This window comes from Jaculus jaculus, chromosome 13 (assembly GCF_020740685.1).
Source record: "Jaculus jaculus isolate mJacJac1 chromosome 13, mJacJac1.mat.Y.cur, whole genome shotgun sequence".
Classification (NCBI taxonomy): Eukaryota; Metazoa; Chordata; class Mammalia; order Rodentia; family Dipodidae; genus Jaculus; species Jaculus jaculus.
In genome coordinates, this window is record NC_059114.1 from 15,813,455 (window position 1) to 15,828,985 (window position 15,531).

Consider the following 15,531-nt stretch of genomic DNA (forward strand, 5'->3'; position numbering starts at 1 on the left):
AGAGGGGGAGAGAGAAGGCGTGCGTGCGCGCGCGTGCACACACACACACACACACACACACTAAACACACAGGGCGGTGAGAGAGGGAGGGAAATGGGCACACTGGGGCCTCTAGTCACTGCAAACAAACTCCAGATGCATGTACTATTATGCATCTGGCTTTATGTGAGTACTGGGGAATGGAACCCAAGTCATTAGGCTTTGCAGGTAAGCACCTTAACTTCTGAGCCATTTCTCCAGCCCTCATTCTTTTTTTTGGATGTGTAAAATTTACAAAAAAAAAAAAAAAAAACCATAAAAGAGTCGAGCAAGGGCTGGCGTGCCCATTCTCTCTCTTTCCCTCTTTCTGTCAAAAAAAAAAAAAAAAAAAAAAAAAGCAGGGGCTGGAGAGATGGCTTAGCGGTTAAGGCCTTTGCCTGCAAAACCAAAGGATCCTAGTTCGATTCTCCAGGACCTACGTAAGCCAGATGCACAAGAGGGCGCATGCATCTGGAGTTTGTCTGCAGTGGCTGGAGGCCCTGGAGTGTCCGTTCTCTCTCTCTCCCCATCTCTTTCAAATAAATAAATAAAATATATTTTTAAATAAACGGAGCAAATACTAAACAAGTGCTTTTGACTCTCCTTCAGTTCTCATTCCTTTTTCTTGGCCATAGCCAAGAAAGTCAAAAACAGTTAGTTTGGGGCAACTGTCAATCTCATCTCGTTTTCCACCTTAGGGATCATGATCTTGCACTGCCCCAGGCCCAATATCTTAAAAACTGCCTCATATAGCATTTTTTTGCTGTTCATTAATCTTGAACAAACTCTTTCATAAAACTTTTATTTGAAAGAGGGAAAGAGGCAGAGAGAGAGAGAGAGAGAGAGAGAGAGAGAGAGAGAGAGAGAGAAAGAGAGAGAGAGAATGGGTGCGCCAGGGCTTCCAGCTACTGCAAACGAACTCCAGACACATGCGCCCTCTTGTGCATCGAGGTCCCTTGGCTTTGCAGGCAAGTGCCTTAACCGCTAAGCCATTTCTCCAGCCCCTAATTTTTTTTTTTTTTTTTTTTCCTGAGGAAGGGTCTCACTCTAACACAGGCTGACCTGGAATTCACTATGTAGTCTCAGGGTGGTCTCGAACTCATGGCGACCCTCCTACCTCTGCCTCCCGAGTTCTGGGATTAAAGGCATGCGCCACCATGCCCAGATATCCTTGAACAAATTAACAACCAACAGCTCTTTGCTTTTTCTACGAAGTTGAATGCACCCAGCCAGGTTTCTTACACAATGCCCACCTTCTGGATTTGTCTAATTGCTTCCTGTTTAGCGAAGTAACTTGTTCTTTACCCCAGGCTTGACAGACCAGGGGATGGACGCCTAAGTGGTGCAGCTCAGCGCAAGCGCAAGTGCCTGGCAGGCGTGAGGCGTGCAGCTCCATCTCAAAGACTGCACAAGCAACAGAATGTTCTGGAAGACAGAAAATATGTGCCGTGCCGGGCGTGGTGGCGCACACCTATAATCCCAGCACTCGGGAGGCAGAGGTAGGAGGATCGCCATGAGTTCGAGGCCACCCTGAGACTCCATAGTGAATTCCAGGTCAGCCTGGACCAGGGTGAGACCCTACCTGGAAAAACAAAACAAAGCAAAACAAAAAAGGCACATTCAGGTTAAACACTTTCACGAACGCGTTGCAGGGAGTGCTGCTGCCCTCACACTGCATCCCAAGAAGCACACGCTGCCTGGCTGTCCTGCCACACTCCTCAAGCTGGGCAGAGAGCCCGCCACCGAGGCGAACCTCCAGTGTGAAATGTGCCTCCCTTGTACTCACGGAACAGATGGGCCATGCATTCATCTTCCTTTCCCCTAATGGTTTCAGTATCTGCAGGAGATTTTTACCTTAGTTTTTTTTTTTTTTTTTTAAATTGAGGTGAAATGGTTATTCTCTACTGATTACTTCTACAAATGTTCCCAGGCATTCCCAGGTACGGCAGCGCATACTCTCACCAATAAAGAGTTACTTGTTACCTTAAAAAAACATTGATTCTGGAAAAATACCTAAATACTTCTTCTTAATCAATACTTAAGAGTAAGGAGGTGGCATTTGAGGTTGTTTACATGCTAGGCAAGTGTTTTACCACGGCACTACAGCCCTACCATGAGTAATTTGTTGTTGTTGCTGCTGCTGCTGTTTTATTTACGAGACAGGGTCTTTCTGTGTAGTCCACATAGGCCTTGAACTCAAAACCCTCCTGCCTCAGCCTCTTAGTCACCAGGATTACAGCTGTGCACCTCCATGTCTTGCCGTGAGTAATTTTTAATGCCAACTATGATGGTGAGGTGCTTTCCCTTTTCTCAGTATTATGAGTGTCTGAATTTTTTTTCTACATTTGTATGTGAAAAAAATTATTTCAACTATCCCAACTTTAATCAGCTAGAGTCACTTCAGCTGGCTTCTGGCTTCTTTTGACACAATTCCATTAGCTTGCTTTAAACTGAGATATAATTATTCCATTTGATTTAGAAAGTTTTTTTTTTTTTTTTTTTTTTTTTTTTTTTTAGGTAGGGTGGTGCCCTAGCCCAGGTAACCTGGAATTCACTATGTAGTCTCAGGGTGGCAATCCTCCTACCTGTGTCTCCTGAGTGCTGGAATCAAATGTGTGTGTCACCATGCCCCACTTAGAAAGCTTTCTTGCTTTTAGCAACATATTCTAAGGCTTTATCAAATTCTTATTTCAGGCCTGGATTTAGGTATTTCTCTAAGGACTGTTTAATTCTTTTGCACACCTATAATTCCAGCATTCAGGAGGTGGAGACTGGAGGATCAGAAATTTGAGTTCATGGTTACATTTCAAAGTCAAGGTCATAACGACCTGAGACTTCCTCTCTTCCCCCCCACAAAAAAGGGGGGACAGGCTGGCGAGATGGCTTAGTAGGGCCCTTGCCTGAAAAGCCAAAGGACGGTTTGATTTCTCAGGACTCACGTAAGCCAGACGTTAAAGGTGGCGCATGCAACTGGAGTTTGCTTGCAGAGGCTGAAGGCTCTGGTGCGCCCATTCGCTATCTGCCCCTCTCTCTCTCTCTCTCTCTCTCAAATTAATAAAATAAATGAAAAATTAAAAAAGGTGGGCGGTGTAAGTGCTTGCCTCACAAGCATGAAGAACTGAGTTCGATCCCCAGTATCCATGTAACAATGCTGGGCGTGGTGAGGCATGCCTGTAATTCCAGCGCTGGGAAAAGTAGAAACCGAAGAAAGCAGATGACATTCCCGAGGACTATTCCTGAGGGGACCTCTGGCCTCCACACACACTTGCTCGCACATGAACAAAAGAAAGAAGGGACGGGAGTGTCGAAGTGGCGTAGGGAGCACAGGGCTCTGCCCCATGGCATGCAGTCCCTTCCTACACCACTGGAGATGAGGCTGGGCCCTGACTCTGCCCCTGCGTCTTTCTACAACTCCTCAGAGTCCTGTGGGCAATGACTGAGAAGACAGACAATGTGGAAAAGAAGAAGAAAGAGGAAAAAAAGGGAGGGAGGGAGGAAGGAAGGAAGGATTAAAACTTGGACCTAGGGTAGTCACAATTACTAGCATTTCATTGCCTCTAGGTCCCTCCGGGGATGGAATGAGCGGCACTTTTGTGTTCCGACGGGTGCTGGCTTGCCTGCTCACCTAACATTTTACCCTGTCTTGTCACTTTGCCGAGGGTTCATCCCAGCTTCCTAGCACTGCTTTGCGCCTTATCTGCATCTACAGAAGCACACTGTATTAGTTATTTTTCCCATTACTATGACATATCTGACAAGCAGCTTAAGGATGGACGGGTATGTTTTTTTTTTTTTAAATTAATTTAGGCTTATAGTTTAAGGGGTTACAGTCTGTTACGGCAGGGAGAATGTGGTGTCAGGAGCTTGAGGCAGCTGGTACACTGTAGCCACAGACAGAAAGCAGAGAGCCAAGGGGCTGGAGAGATGGCGCAGTGGCTAGGTCGTTTATTTGCCTGAAAAGCCCAATGACCCAAGTTTGATTCCCCAGTGCCCACGCTAAAGCCTGGTGCACAGTGGCACAAATAGCTGGAGTTTGTTTGCAGCAGCTCAAGGCCTTGGCACACCCATTCTATTTCTGTCTCTTTTCTATCTCTGCTTGAAAATATGTAAATATATGTATATTTTAAATCAGAGAGCAATGAATGCTGATGGTTAGCCTGCTTTCTCACTTTGATTCAGTCTGGGACCCCAGCCCATGGAACGGTGCCACCCCCATGGTGGATTTTCCTATCTCAACCTAATCTAGAAACTCCCTCTCAGACACACCAACAGATTTGTCTTTAGGTGACTAAGTTTAATCATGTTGACAATCAAATTAACTATCACAGGTTCAGTGTGATGGTACACCCCTTTTATCCCAGCATTCAGGAGGTGGAGGTAGGGGGATCACTGTGCACTCAAGGCCAGCCTGGGGCTACAAGCTGGGCTACACTGAGACCCTGTCTTTAAAAAAAAAAATCATCACTCAACTATTGCCAATACTAACATGCTATTATACTTGTCTCTGAGTTTTATGACATTGCTTGATTCTGTCCGAGTTTCTGTAAACAAAAATATAGAGATCTTGCCATTAAAATGATATGTAGCATCATTTAACTGCTAAGCACTAATGTCAGAATGCCACATCTGTGGGTTATTTACCCCTGGGATGAGTCACATTAAAAAAAATAATAATTCCTGGGCTGCAGAGATGATATGCTTAGTGGTTAAGTGCTTGTTTGTGAAGCCTAAGGACCCGGGTTTGAGGCTCAATACCCCAGAACCCATGTAAGCCAGATGCACAAGGTGGCGCAGGCATCTGGAATTTGTTTGCAGTGGCTGGAGGCCCTGGTGCACTCATTCTCTCTTTCTGTCACTCTCAAATAAATAAAAATAAACAAAAATTTAAAATTAAAAAATTCCTACTTTCTCAATCATCAAATTTTACAACCTTCTGGGTCTATGACACTATGGTTGGCACGGCTGACATAAAAGAGTTTAAGACACTGTTTCTAAACTCACAATTCTGAGGTTTTAATACCCACTTGATGAGACACAACAACATTACTAAAAATACAGTTATTTTTTATAGTTACAGGACATTTGGTCTTTTAAAAACTATTTATTTATTTGGAGGAGAGAGAGAGATAAAATGGGCAGGCCAGGGCCACTGACTACTACAAACGAAATCCAGACACATACAATACTTTGTGCATCTGGCTCTATATGAGTACTGGGAACGTGAATCCAGGGCATTAGACTTTACAAGCAAGTGCCAAGCCACTGCCCAATCCAGAAGTATGATCTTTATATACAATGTACAACCCTTACAACTTTGAATAATATACAGATGTGAGTCTTGTGTTTTATGATCCCTAGTTTTCAGATGAGCAAAATACACAATTTCAAACTCCCCGAACCTCAATCAACACAGGTAGTAATCAACAGAGCCCATATCAGCTCAGATTTACTTGTACCTAACCTACATTATTTCCTTGTGCCAGAATGCCTCCTAGAAAGTGATGGGCAAGATATGCAACCTCATTCCCAGATGCTGACTGAACTGCGGAAGTCTTCTAGTGGCTTGGTATTAATCCAACAAGGAATCCGAGAAAATCCACCAGTCACAGAGGAACAGTATTTGTAACATCAGCTGCTGATACTAAATTAGGCAAGAACAGCTGTCCTGATCCTGGTTTTGTACTGGAATAATACACCTCAACCATGACTACAGTCTATTACCACCTCGTTTTAAAAGCCCTAGTGCCCAGGTCCCATTGCAGAGCAGCTGTATCGTTATTTCTGGGAGTGGGGCCCAGGCAACAGTCCTTGGCTCCACAGCTGTTCAGGTAACTCTAATGCACAATGAAGGATATAGGATTAGTAGTTGCCAAGAAACACTGACAGACTCAGGCTCAAGAAGAGTCCTAACCCAAAAGAAGATGAAACCAAAGAAAATCAGAGTAGCCACCCGAAGCCTGCAAAAATTTATATATGGAAATAGATGCTCAGAAGATCCATACTGTCTTCATTCCAAACAGGTGGTTCATGCACATGGTCAAAGGGGTGAGGCAGCACACGCCTGCAGTGGCAGCACCTGAGAGCCTGCGGCCAGCCTGGACTGCATACCACGACGCTGTCACAGGTCATTGCGTCAACAAGTGACTTCTCTTGCAGAGAAACTAGAACTCAGAGACTGAAAGCTGGGATGCAAAACCAGTTAAGCTTCTTTCAGTTTGGCAATGTCTTGAAAAGTTAAGACATATCATGCAGCAACTCTCCAAAGCATCTACCCTATAATGTTCATAGCAGTGTTAATCATGATAGTAAAAAACTGGCAACAATCCTAATATTCATGAGCTGTTAAACAAAACACAGAACATCTACACAGAAAATCCAGCAAGAAATCAAGGTGCTACAACACATGAGTTACTCTCACAAACACTGTGCTGAGAAGCTAGAGACCAAACTACATACTGTCCGATTCTACTTTTATGGAATATCTTGAAAACAAAAGTCATAGAGGGAACATCAACGTTGACCTGGAACCGAGGGAGACAGGAATGAAGACTGACTGCATTAGGGTATGAAGGTGATGGAAATGTTCTCCAATTTTACTCTGGCGATGATCTGATGACTGTAGTGGTCTACACATTTGCTAAAAATAGCTGAATTATGTACTTATAGTGAATACATTTTATACCTTAAGTTACATGAAGTCTGCAAGAATTAAATGTGAAAACAGTTGTCCATTTGTGTGTAAGCACAACCACCAATAAAGCTGTTTCAAGACACTGTGGAAGGTTTTGAATGAGGTTTTAGGGAAGGATTGTTACTGCTGAAATTCTGGACAATGTGAAGGAATTCAGCAAGCATGACTATATATATTAAAGGAAGGGAAATATTAATTATGTAGTGTGGCTAAACAGTCAAATTTGCTATACACTTGAACTACACAACTGAGTAATACATTCTTAATTCTAAGTCTAGTTCTGACAAATGAATTTTCAGACAAAATGCTCAGGGTTAAGTACATGAATTCCCTATAGTATACAGCAGAACAGAAACAACAACAGAACGACACTAAAATGCTCTTCCTGGTCCCTGGAAGGAGAAAGTAAAGCTGGTGGATGAACAGCAAAGGTTACTACTGAGCATGGAGATGGTACACACTTGCAATCCTAGCACTCAGGAGGCTGAGGCAGGAGGATTGTTGTGGGTTAGCTTAAGGCCAGTCTGGGCTACAGAGTGATGCCCTGTCTCAAAAATGAAACAAGGGGCTGAAGAGATGGCTTGGCTTAGAAGTTAAGGTACTTGCCTGTGAAGCCTAAGGACCCAGGTTCTATTCCCCAGTTCTCACATAAACCAGATGCATAAGGTGATGTATGCATCTGGAGTTTGGTTGCAGCAGCTGGAGGCCTTGGTATGCCCATTCTCTCTATTTGCCTCTCTCCCACCACCCTCAAATAAATAAATAAATAAAATTTAAAAATAAGCCAACAACAGAAAGAACGCAGCAAAGGCTTCGTGAAGGAAGCAGCAACTTAGCTTAGCTTTAAGGACCTGGGGAAATTCCAACAGGTGGCAACAGGAGGGGACAGCAGGTAGGAAAGCAAGGGGCTTTCTCAGGAAAGAGGTTAGTTTGGTTTGAAGCACAGCACTGATACAAACACGGTGGTGGTGAGTCAGCAGTGGAAATGAGTGTTGGTGGTACAGGCCCTTCTTGTCTTGCTAAGGAGAGCATCCGAGGCGATGAACCCAGAGCTCCAGCTCTAGAGGAAGGTACCCCACAGTGGGGAAAACGCGGAGGGACAATGAACAAGAAAGAGGCAGACTCTCCAATTCTCTAGTCTGGCAAGAGGGCTTACCTTGAATCAGCAGTCTTAACCACCTCTGGGATAGACTTTCTTCCCTGCCTCTGGGGTGTCTATTTCTCCCACTCACAGGTCAAGTCCTTTTTTTTTTTTTTTTAAACCAAGTCCTGTTTCAGAAGATGCTTAAATTCTTATTTGGTAAATAACCTCATTTTAAGGAAGTATCACCCCAAGGGAAAAAGAAGAGGGGGTTTTAAATTCAAGTCTTGCTAGTTTTTGAACCGGATGTGAATTTTGAAATTTGGCCTCAATTCTGCACTACGTTCAATTTCAATTTGGAGTATGAGGAAGTCAAATATTGAAATAGACACAAAGCTCTGTCTTGGCTTGAAGTAATAAATGTTATGTTCTTCAAAGAGCCCCTGTTAAACACCAGAACTCCTTTTCAATAATGTAGGTCTGTCTGTCAGCCTTTACACAAGCAGACTGTGTAAGGCAGAACACTATGGGCTCAGCAAACAGAATTAGCTTTACAGGAAAGATGCAGGTTTTGCCACAGACTTTTTTATAAAACTTGCGTTAACCATAGCTTTACTGGCTCTCTGGCCTTAGATGAGTCACAACCTCATAGGCCTTAGTTGTTTCTTCAACTGTAAGATCAAAGGGTCAGGACTAGGTAACACAAGGTTAACCCTGACCTTTAACAACTGCAATAACTAGCAATTACCTACTCTTTCTGTCTTCAGAGCAATCATATGCCCTTTCTGAAACTCTGCCTGCCCTGTGTGTGGCACTGTGCATCGTTGGGAATAAAAACCAGTTAAAGGCTGGGCTCAGTAGCTTAGGCCTGTAATCATCTTAGCATTCAGGAAGCAGAGGCAAGCAGTTCTCTGTGGGTTCAAGGTCAGCCAGGGATATACAGTGACACTGTTTCAAACAAAAAAAACAAGGTTAGGTTAAAGGTGTTTGCTGGAAAATATCTGCTGACCCAGGGTTTAAGTCTCTAGCACCCATTTAAATGTAGATGCAAAAAGCAGCACATGGGTCTGGAGTTCATTTGCAGCAGCAACAGACCCTAGGGTGCCCATCCATACATATACATACATATGTACGCACACACATAGGACAAAAGCACGAGAACAACAACCAATTAAAGAAAGTCTTTGGAGCTGGAGCAATGGCTCAGCAGCTAAAGGTGCTTGCTTACATTGTAAAGCCTGACAGCCAGGGTTCTATTCCCTAGTACCCATGTAAAGCCAGATGCACAAGTGGAGCATGAATCTGTGGATTTCATCTGCAATGGCAGGAGGCCCTGGCACATCCATATACCTCCCCCCAACATACACACACTTACACTCTTATATGAATAAATAAAACTTTTTTAAAAAGATACAGTTGGGGCTGGAGAGATGGCTTAACAGTTAAGTGCTTGCCTGTGAAGCCTAAGCACCCCAGTTCAAGGCTCAATTCCCTAGGACCCACGTTAGCCAGATACACAAGGGGGTGCACATGTCTGGAGTTCGTTTGCAGTGGCTGGAGGCCCTGGCACGCCCATTCTCTCTATCTGTCTCTTTTTTTGTTGTTTTGTTTTGTTTTGGTTTTTCAAGAGAGGGTCTCACTCTAGCCCAGGCTGATCTAGATTCATTATGGAGTCTCAGAGTGGCCTCAAACTCACGGTGATCCTCCTACCTCTGCCTCTCGAGTACTGGGATTAAAGGCATGTGCCACCACACCCAGCTTCTATCCAACTCTTTCTCTGTCGCTCTCAAATAAATAAAAATAAAAAAAATTTTTAAACATTTTTAAAAAAAATATAGTTGGGCTGGAGAGATGGATTAGTGGTTAAGGCACATGCCTGCAAGGCCTAAGGACCCAGGTATGATTCTCCAGGTCCCATGTAAGCCAGTTGCACATGCTGGCACATGTGTCTAGAGTTTGCTTGCAGTGGCTAGAGGCCCTGGTGTGCCTGTCTCTCTCTTTCTCTCTCTTCCCCACCCCTCTGTGTCAAATAAATAAGAATAAATCTTTAAAATAAAAAAGATACAGTCTCTGCCTTCAGATTGTCTAAAATTTGGCTGAAAAATAAACATAACTTCATGTGGTATTAAATGACAATAAGATTTAGATCATATGTTTTACTATTTAGATAAAGAGTTTAACAAGAAGCATTCCCAAATGTTTCAACTTGTCACATAAAGGACAATGATTACACATTCCATGTTTAGCCCCAGCACAGTAGGTATAGGATGCTGGTTTATGTGGGTCATGAGTTGAACACAGGACATTTTGTCACCTGTTAGTTTTATTTCTGTAGGATATAGTGCAATTCAGGTCCAAAGTGATGGACTCCATGAAAGATTCAGCTAATACCTCACATCTTAAGTTCATATAATGTTAAAATACATGGAATCAGGGCTGGAGAAAAGGCTCAGTGGTTAAGATACTTGCCAGCAGAGCCTACCGACCTGGGTTCGATTCCCTAGTACCCATGTAAAGCCAGATGTTCAAAGTGGCACATACATCTGGAGTTCATTTGTAGCAGCAGGATGCCTTGGCATGCCCATTCTCTCTACCTCTTTCTCTTAATAAATAAAAGTACTTAAAAATTAAAAAACACATGGAATGGGTATCTGCTCAAGTCAATGTAAAGGGAAGGACCCAAGTTACAATGTCTCTGACATCACAGTTACGTCTTGCTGCATTTGGAGCCTGAACAGAACAGTATCATAGGAGAAATAATTGGTATCCACAGCAACATCACCAGACTGGGACAAGATTAAAAGCTGTAACTTAGCAACTGATGATGAGTGTGTGTGGGGGGATTCTTCCAGTTCTGAAAATGTAGCCCTGGATACAACTAATCATATGCGGAAAATATCATTTATCTGTACAGAGTTGGAAAATGGAAAATGTCAGCCTTGTACAACCCTCGTACTACGATGCCTAGTTTTAAAGGGAAAAGCACGTAAACACCGCCTCACTACCGACACCACTGGCAGCATGCAGGGAAGTACCTGTGTGTCATGGAAAACAGGCTGGGTCGGCCACAATCCTCTCAGCCTCTATTTCTCAAAACCGAGAGGCAGGACATTTGACAAGAGAAGCCACTCCTGTCTCAGAGAAGGAAGAATGCTTTCTACATGCAACGCAGGAAGCATGCAGACAAGCAATGCATCACATCCTGTGAGTTTTCCCCAGGAAACTCCTTTCTCACAGAGATCACAGAGAGGTGCCGGTTCAGAGTGAAGGAACTACCCTACCCAATATGCTTATTTCACTCAAAATAAGGATTCATTCAGCCAGAAATCTAGGGACAGAGCACAGGCTGCTACCTAGTTCTTCTGTTTCACAAAACAATTCCATTAAAATACAGTGTTATTTTTTCCCCTCAGGTTTAAACAGAGAACTTTATGGAAATGGTAAATTAACTCGCATGAGAAATCTTACAGTTCAGCTGTTATGACAGAGTGGGTCGAAGTTACCCTCAAGTAATCTAAAAGATACCTAGTGTTGCAGTAAGGTTCACTCTGCTGGTAGAAATCACCTGAACAAGAGCAGCTTGGGAAAACAGAGGACTATTTTGGCTTACAGGCTCAACGGGAAGCTCCACGATGGCAGGGAAAACGATGGCATGAGCAGAGGGTGGACATCACCCCTTGGCCTACATATGGTAGAAAATAGCAACAGGGGAGTGTGCCAAACACTGGCAAGGGGGAACTGGCTATAACACCCATAAGCCCGCCCCCAACAATATTCTTCCTCTAGAAGGTGTTAATTCCCAAATCTCCATCAGCAGGGAACCTAGCATTCAGAACACCTAAGTTTATGGAGGACACCTGAATGAAACCACCACATTCCGCCCCTGGTCCCCCAAAATTGATAACCATACATGATGTAAAATGCAATGCATTCATCCAACTTTAAAAGTCCCCATAGTTTTTATCAATTCCAATGATGTTCATATATCCCCAAAGTTCAAGATCTTCTAACCGAGCCATAATACCAAAAAATCCCCAGAAAACCCATAATGGCACAGAATAAACATTCACACTGCAGAAGATGGCACTGGGTATATAGCAAAGAAATATCCAACCAATACAAGATTTAAGACAACCACAGCTAACATCAAACTCTGTAGCTCCCAGTCCAACAACTCTAGTCAATGACAAATCCTCAAGTCTGATAATTCTAACCAGCAACAAGTCTCTGGCATTCCAATTTCACCCCTACAGCTAGGCTACTCACAGTCCTGGAAAACTTCAGCGGGGCTGGCAGCTTTCCTTAGCAGCCATCTCTCGTGGTCCCAACATCTCCACTGGGTCTCCACTGCAATCCACGGTTCATCCTCATGGCCCCATGGGGTCTCCATGCAGACATTCAGCAAACCTGCTTCACACTGCCCATGGCCATTTCCAAAACATAAGACTGTGTTGCAAACTCAATGACCCTCTCTTTCCTGCATTTCTTATACTCCACAATACCAGGCAGGGTGCCAATTTGTTAATCCAGGAGGAATAAAGCAGACTTTGAAGAACAGGACACTCCATGAGCACTCAGACCCCTCCAAAAGAGTGTACATTCTTTTGTTGTCCCAGTGCAGGTCAGCTAGCCCAGTCTCAAAGGTTGTAATCTCTCTACTGCAGCTGAGTGGGCAGCAGTTCACCCAGAGATTTTTCTTTCTGTGCCATATCCCTCTGCTCATACCTGTTCATTTCTACACAAAGCAACCCTGCACAACTTCTCAGGATATGGTCATAAGAGCAAGCTTCTCACACAAACTGCTAGCCCACTCCAAAGCAAGCTCTTTCTCACCCTCATAAGCCAAACTTCACAGTCCATAGTTCTTACTGTATTCAGGTCTTTCAACTCTGACCAGAATAGTCCATCAAGCTGTACTTACAGCACTACAAGGCGTCTCTTAGGCCGAGGTTTCAAATCTTTCCACATCCCTCTTAAAAATCAGCTCCAAAGGGCCAAAGCCAGTCAGGTTTCTCGCAGCAATCCCACTCCTCGGTACCACTTTACTGTTGCAGCCAGGTTCGCATTGCTGGTAGAAATCACCCAACCACGATGAAGCTCCACGATGGCAGGGAAAATGATGGCATGAGCAGAGGATGGATATCACCCCTGGCCCACATAAGGGGGACAACAGGAATAGGAGAGTGTGCCAAAAAGTGGCAAGGGGAAACTGGCTATAACACCCATAAGCCCGCCCCCAACAATAACACTGCCTCCTGGAGGCGTTAATTCCCAAGTCTCCATCAGCTGGGAACCTAGCATTCAGAACACCTAAGTTTATGGGGGACACCTGAATCCAACCACCACACCTATTTTAGGAATTCTGGATTAACTTCCAAAGAATTCCCTGATTACCGGCAGTTATTACCTAAGTATAAAAAGACCAGGCTTCCCTATTTGGGACAAAATAGTGCATTGTAGTCCCTCTCTCCCCCCCAAGCCCCAAAATGTCCTGCTACAACCATGTTTGCCATGGAATCCCATCTAACTAGAACTGGAAGGATCTAGGCCGCCAGCCATCCCTAATCCCTATCCCTTCAGAAAACTCAAACCCAGAAAAGGAAGGTCCGTGAGTTTTTCTGACTCGGACAGCTGTGTACTCATTTCCTCTCCTGGGTACACAGCTGACCTATACTTCCCCGCCTCCCTCACCCCTAAGTGTGACCCTCTTCCCACAGTCTGAACAGCAAATGAGCAATGCACATGTGCAATGAGCGGTGCGGGGAAATCCTCCAGGCTTTTTCCCTCTTCTGCTACGACCTTGGCAATGACCTACGGAAAGTGGCAGAGTCACAAGACGGAAGGAGGTGGTGAGATCGCTGAAATGCTGCCTGAAATGAGTACTGCTCACCAACCAGGAGTGCCTAATTAAGCTATCGAGACTGGGGGATTTACCTATTCCAGCAACATCAGTATTAACTGGCAACACCATAATTAGGATTACTCATCTACAATGACCCTACCGTTTATTTTCGCCAGCAGTATGATTTATTTCAAAAGAGGTGGCCTGTCTTACCTGTTGAGTCAGAAGGCGCCCCGGTGAAAACAGGGGCTTCAGACGTCTGCGAGTCACTCGCCATCCTGGGTTTCAGCTTCTTTAACTCGTAACGGATGAGTGATTTGCCAATCAAGCTTTTCCCTTAATACATAGCTGAAAACTACTCTTTCCTTTCAAATAAGATATTAAGCAGAATTTCAATATATAAAGACACTAAGGGTAAAACTGAAATGGAGAGGGAGAATGGCTTCAAGTCCATTTCAGGGCTTCCTTGTAACCATTCCTGGGTCCCCTGGAAAGCTGTGACTCCTGAGCCCCACTGATTAAAAAAAAACAAAAACAAAATTCTTTTGTGGGGGGGAGGGCCTGGAGAGATGGCTTAGTGGTTAAGGCGTTTGCCTGAGAAACCTCAATTCCCCAGGACCCACGAAAGCCAAATGCACAAGGTGGCACACACATCTGGACTGCATTTGCAGTGGCTAGAGGCCCTGACATGCCCATTCTCTCTCTCTCTCTCTCTCTCTCTCTCTCTCTCTCTTTCTCACTGCTTATTTCCCCCCCTTTCAAATAAATAATTTTTAAAAATGTTTTAGAAGAATGGCTTTCTAAATGATGGTTTTTTTGTTTTTTTTTTTTCCTATTGGGAGTTCAGCCCTTTTCCAAAGGAAATCTGAGAAGGCTTAATTTTTAAAATTCATACACCCAATAAAAATTAGTTCTCTTCAAAATAACTTGAAATCAGGTGACAATGATGACAGGGTGGCGTGGTGTGGCACTCCATATGCTCACCCATGTGTAGGGCACTCGCCTACGGTAGCCAGAGTAGAATGCTGGCATCTTGCTCCACTGCTCTTGCCCAGTCTGGTTTTGAGCAGAAATCACGTGTACTGATTCTGAGTGGCTCCACCAATTCTCAGATCTCTCTGCTCCCCCGTAGGGCTGGGTTACAGGCACACAGCCAAGTCCAGCTGCTTACGTGGGATCTGGAGATTCAAACTCTGGTGGTCTCGGGGGCCCTCACACTTATGCAGGAAGTACATCTCTCCAGCCCCGTGGAATTGATCTTTATTTTCAATATTGAATGCCACTTAAAAAAATACCTTCAGTGCAGGTGCAGTGTGTTTTTACATAGCCCACCTTAAAACCCCAAAATAAACCGGGTGTGGTGGTGCGTTCCTTTAATCCCAGCTCTCAGGAGGCAGAGGTAGGGGGATTGCCGTGAGTGTGAGGCCACCCTGAACTACATAGTGAATTCCAGGTCAGCCTGAGATATAGTGAGACCTTACCTCGGAAAGTAAAACAAGCAAACAAACAACATCAACAACAACAACAAAAAGCCACTGCAAAATGCTCTAGTTAACAAAGATGGTAAGATGGACTGTAGGTCAATGTCTCTCCACACAGGTAAGCTGAGCAAGCAGCATGAACCAAGGTAAATGGACAAGTGGCATTTATCTCGAGGATACATGATATCTGGTTTGATAATGGTTTCAAAGTGTTACAAACCTTAAAAACATGATCAAAACCAGGTGTGGTGGCACACACCTTTAATCCCAGCACTCAGGAGGCAAAGGTAGGAGGACTGCGGTGAGTTTGAGGCCACCCTAAGACTACACAGTGAGTTCCAGGTCAGCCTGGGCTATAGCAAGATCCTACCTCGAAAAACAAAACAAAAACACCACAATCAATTGTGGAAAGCCTTTT

General features: G+C 44.2%; 1 protein-coding gene and 1 pseudogene across 2 annotated transcripts in view; one reads left to right on the top strand and one right to left on the bottom strand.

Moving 5' to 3' along the window:
- Positions 1-15,531, bottom strand: part of Bicdl1 (BICD family like cargo adaptor 1) — a 101,894-nt gene that overhangs the window by 57,352 nt on the left and 29,011 nt on the right. The window lies entirely within an intron of this gene.
- On the top strand, positions 3,254-3,484 carry LOC123454351 (annotated as a pseudogene).